We start from the raw sequence: 5,775 nt of genomic DNA, 5'->3' as shown, positions 1-5,775 counted from the left end.
TGTCAATCTCTAATTAAACCTATCTTTTCTTTTTCTTTTTTTTTTTTGGGTAGAAAGAATGGTTTATTGGTGATCAAATTGCCAAGACAGTTGGGGACATGAAAGAGATAAGCAAAATAACAGAAAATCCAGCAGACTTTATGTCATAGTCAGCAAGGTCTTTGAGCCGACACAGGCTGCTCAGCTTGACAGAAATGCTTAATTTAAACCTCTGTGTACCCAATAACAATCCTTCTGTTTACCCAGTTAGAGTCCTTCTGTTTAAGACATTGTCACTAGCCTGGTGGCACATGCCTTAAACCTATCTTTTCAACAGGACTTTTCTCCTACTCCATCCTATTTCAAATGTCTTGAATTGCCAACCTTAAAATACTGACAAGTACTCAAGAGAATAAACATTTAAAATTTTGAAATGTGACTTCTTTCCATTCACGAGGCATCGGTGAGGTGACATCACCAGCTCTTAGCCTGCAAAACAACTTCCTTAGAGTAGACAAGATATTTCTTTTGGGTGGTAAAGTTGGCTCTGCCTGTGCTTATAGCTGGTATTTTACTTAAGCCTGGATGTTCTGACTTCATGCAGGCCTTCAGGAGGGAGTGAACGTCATTTAAAATTTAAAAACAGCAGCATCAACAACAAGCAGAAAACCACCATTTAACATTGCTGAAATGTATATGGACAGACACACAAATCAGGAGGGTCCTCATAAAAAAATTTTTTTTTTTTTCAAGACAATCATGGGCATTCTTGAAAGGTGAGAAATTCTTTAAACAAAAATCTTGTGAAAAGTAAAACCCAAAATATAAGAAAAATAAAGAATAGTAGAGGAAAATAAGATGTTGGTATGAACTGGACCCTGGGTAGGGACTGTCACAGTTGGTGGGATGAAGCACATGGACAGTAAGAGAAGTCTGGGAGATGCTGGAAGCCATTGCGGCTTCACTTGCTCCCATCAACCACTGATTCAAGCTGTGTCTTTGAAGCAGTCTCTGTTGGAACTGGGCATAATTTCATGTAATAAGATCTGAAGGATGCTGCCAGTTTGGGTTCTGCATGTGAACTTGATCTATCAGGCATCTAGCTCTCCCCGGGTACCTTGGATAAAGTTTCCTGGGTCTTCGACATGAGCAGTAACTTTGCGGAGATAAATGTCCTTCTGTTTTTCTAGATCTGTGAAAACATCTTGGTTCTGGTTTGTAGAACGGGAATGCCTTTGCCTGGTCTCCTCTCACCTTCCACCTCCTCAGAATCCTTGTCAAAAGCATGTCTGCTTGATGAGCTGCGCACAACTGGAATTCTCACTTCACTATTCTTCCAGGATGATCCCCCGGAAGGTACCTCTGAATGGTTAGAGATCTGAGGCAACACTTGGTAGGTTTTTTTAGTTTCAGGTATGTATATGTGTATTTTTTTTTAATCAGAGGCAGTTTGTTTGATGTTATTATTTGAAGAAGAATAAAGCAGGCACCCATTCCAAGCAGCGTTATTGGGACTGACATCTTCAGGCTCAGTACAATGTTTACTTTTATTAGGATGAATATAGTCTTCTCTCATTTGTTCCCCCAGAGAAGCAGGGTTTTCCATTTCTTTGGAGGAATCAAACTTGTCCTTATCAAGCACAGGATCACAAACTGTTGGATTAAATAGTGCAACAACATTTACTTTGATAAGATTCTTTTCAAGTACAAAGTGTCTGTTTAATGATTTACAAGGAGCTGGTCCATGACCAACTGATGTACTTAGTTGAGGTAGTTTGAAGAATCTAGGGGTCTCACAAGCTGGTCCCAAGCTGTACCAAGAATTTTCTTGAGAAGGATCAGGTCAAATTTGAATCTTTCTCTCTCCATGCTCATCATGCCCACCATCATTGTCCTTCAAGAGCATCTCAATCTCTTCCTCTGTGAAACTGAAATGGCCATCATCTCTTCTCCATCAGAAAACTCCAACAAAGAGTCATCCAATTCATCTTCATCCACACACCTCAAGAAAATGAGGTATTGTTTTTAGGCAAAAAAAAAAAAGAGGTGCCAGAAGACTGCTTAGAGGGCGATAGTGAGCACGTCATATCTCTGGAAGCTCGGTCAAAGGCTGGGCAAATGGCTTCACCTCATTCTACCCCCTGTATCATTTTATCCAAATGGAAGCTTCTTACATCACGTTTTATTTGCTTTTTTCTGGTCCACTGTCAGCTGCCTCAAAGCCCCATTGTGTTAATGCTAACACTTTTCAAGACCATTTCCTCTCTCCTGAGGTATTAGGTACTATCATCCATCCATCCATCCATCCACCAACCACCCACACAACTACCTGCCAATCTATCCACCCACCTATGTTTTGTGTGCTTTATACTTTCTTCAGCATCCTGAAAGCCATACAAATTTCTCTAAGAGTTGTCTTTTTTTCATTTTTGTGAATTGCAGTATAATTATCATAGTATTTGGGAACTAAAACTTAAACTTCATGTTGAATCTACTTTCACTGCAACATCTGATTTAATTCTGTATTTTTGTCTTATTAATATGTCTTATGTTTCTTCCTTTCTCATTGACAACTCTCAATTTATGTTTTTTATCATCTTCTTTATAAAAAGTTAACAACTTTTGATAGGCTTTGGAGTCTTTTTTAGATAACAATTCATTTTACTTTAAATTTATTTTATGAAAATATATTTTCCTCTCATTATGACATCTTTGTTTCCAAAGTTATCAGTTTTACCCACTAAGCATCTATTGAATAGAATTAAAATATGGTCCAGTGATATATCTGCTAGTAAATACCCAAAGGAAAATATACCAAACCTCACCTCAATGAGGGCTGAGGGAGGTTGGAGAGTTGGCTCAAAGGTTAAGAGCGCTGGCTGCTCTCCTAGAGGTCCCAAGTTCAATTCCCAGCAACCACATGGTGGCTCACTACCATCTCCAAAGAGATCTGGCATTCTCTTCTGGCATGCAGGTGCACATGAAGGCAGAACACTGTATACATAATAAATAAATAAATCTTAAAAAAAATGAGGGCTGAGTTTCCACTCACTGCAACATCATTTATATAGTTACAACATGCACTCTAATAGCCCACTGACAAAGAATGGCTACACACACACACACACACACACACACACACACACACATACACAATTCAGCCTGAATAAAAAAGAAGACTTAGTCATTTGACAATGATAAATGAACTGATACACAGAAAGCCAAATCATGCATGCTACAACTAAGATATGGAATTTTTAAAAGTCAGGCACATAGAAAACTATAATAGTAGCCATCAGAGGTGGGAGATGGAAGACATCAGAAAATATTAACTCAAAGAGTTTGATCTTTCAGCTGCACAAGATAAGTCCAGAGGTTCAATATTCTGTGGGAAGATTGCCAAAGATTCTCCATTGCATATTGAAAAACAATGTTAGAGTCATTTTAGGATGTTCTAAACATATAAACCCACACACACAAGTCTCTACATATAGGCATGCTAACTTGCTTAGCAAGAACAATCATTTCACTATACATACAGACATCAAAACATGTCATTCAGCTTAAATATATATGATGTTATCTTGAGTTTGTACTTGTTGCTCGAGATTTTAATTAACCCCAGAGTACATGCATAAGACATTCATTCTTTTGTCCTTAAGAAATTTGTAAACAGTAAATCAATAACCTTATTATTGAGTGACTTCTATTATAAGAGAAACACTTTCAAACACTGAAGCTAGCTACACAGGATTCCGTATGTGCTACAATTTCTTTTAATTTTTAAGAACCAGATTAAATAATATCTATAGTATGGTGTTTTCTCTCATCTCATGTGATAATATCTTTTCATTTGAAGTCCCATGTAGTTTACTTTTCTGGATAACTTGTGTGGAAAGTAGTCATTTGTTATATTTTAACTCTCGTGTTGCTCATTTTAACTGTAACATAATCTTTACTACATAGTTTCATATTCTCATACGGATGAGCATGCGCTGAGGTTAATGATTAAATCTTTAACACTTTTGAAGCCTCCTGAGTGCAGAATATGTACTAGTGTGTGCATATTATTAGGCACACAGATAAAGCATTAGAAGTGATCAATAATAGCATGTAAATATTACATAGGAAAGAAAATGGTATTGTTTTCTAGTGCAAATTAAGCCCAGCACCGACAGTAAATCATCTGGAGTAAATACAATCAAATTTTACAAAAATTAACTAGTTTGGGAACATTTTTCGTCTTCATCCCACTCGAAACCTACCTTGCACTTTATAAATATTAAACACCTTTAACAGTTACAGGAGTTATTAAAAATGAAAGGCACTGTAGTCTCTTGAAGAGGGGAGACATGTCCTTCAAAATAATTTCACCATAATATATCTTCGTGGCTTGGAGGATTTGGGTTTTTGTCGGTTTGATCCCAAGGCAAAACTTGAGTATTAATATAAAGAAATAAAATACAGTGCCCATGATTCACTGATTGAAAATCTTATTCGATAATGTACAGTTCCATTAAAGAATTCAAAAATTTAATACAATAAAATATTAAAAATTAAGTCACTGTGGGAGAACGGGCGGTTTCTGAGAAGACAAATTTTATTGGTTTTTACAGTTCTGTGGGTCAGATGTCCAGGATGAGGCCATCCGGGAGTTAACTAATCCATGCACCTCAAGTCTGGGTTCCTTTCTGAGAGCTAGGGGAGATTTCTTTTCTTTCCTGCTTTCCTTGGGCCTCTTTCATTTTCACAATCAGTGGTACAGGGGGACAAATCCTTCTTTTCTATCTTCTTTACTCTTTTCATAAAAGACTAACCTTGACCACAGCCAAAAAGTATTGTTAAATTTATCTGTGGTATATTGGGACAACACAGAGAATCCAAAATTTTCTATTATTTAAAGGTTTATTTTTATTTTTATTTTTTTATTTTATTTAAAGGTTTTAAATTATTAATATCTGCAAAGTCTTTCTTCCCTTATTAGGTAATACAGTCCTGGACTCCAAGGATTAGGAGATGGACACTTTGGAGAGCCAATATCCTGCTGTGAAACAATGTGTTGTACACATCTATAACTTTAGGTTCATTTTTGGTGGAATGTATTTCAGTCTCATCAGTAGGGATTTTAAATTTCTTATAATTATAAAATATTAGAGCAAGAAGAGTCCACGGAGTCTGTGTGTAATAGTCAACATCTTTAGTGGTCACATCTCAGGGGTCTTCATCTCTGGGTACTGAGACCTTGTCCGGTCCTTTTGTAAACAGAACATGGGCACAGTAGAATTCAGTGGATTTGTGAATGAGTGAATGACTTCAGAGAATTGGTCATTGAAAACATTGTAGCTGCTGTCCCGATTTTTCAAGATACAAAAGGCCAAGCGCTATGTTACTCTCAAGTGTCTTAGTTCCTGTGAGGAGGAACAATCTTTCTGTCAGTAACTGGTCATGTAGTTTAGGGCATTGGCAGTTCTCATCCTGCCTGGTGTTGATTCTGGGACTGTACTAGATACTCTGAGAATTCCCAAGCTTAGCCTCTTTGGAATTCCTGACCTATATTAGTCACAATAGGGTAATTTGTTACACAGCAATAGACAGCTGATTATGTTTCCAACCCACATTTCCAACATGTGGCTGAGAAGCACTAATTGGTAATTTCCTTTTTAAAATAACGTTAGGGAGCAGTATATGGTCTATGCCTACTTGAATAAACTTATCATGCTTGGCTCAATGTGAATTAAACTTGTTTAACTATGGATAGTAATCAAATTACTTCTATTGCCTCCTTTATTGTCACCT

The 5,775-nt window shown here is 37.0% G+C and overlaps 1 pseudogene; it reads right to left on the bottom strand.

Moving 5' to 3' along the window:
• Positions 1-871: 871 nt before the first annotated feature.
• On the bottom strand, positions 872-2,066 carry LOC110545147 (S100P-binding protein-like; annotated as a pseudogene).
• Positions 2,067-5,775: the final 3,709 nt, after the last annotated feature.

The sequence above is a fragment of the Meriones unguiculatus genome, chromosome 2, assembly GCF_030254825.1.
Source record: "Meriones unguiculatus strain TT.TT164.6M chromosome 2, Bangor_MerUng_6.1, whole genome shotgun sequence".
NCBI lineage: Eukaryota > Metazoa > Chordata > Mammalia > Rodentia > Muridae > Meriones > Meriones unguiculatus.
This window is presented reverse-complemented; position numbering and strand designations above follow the sequence as displayed.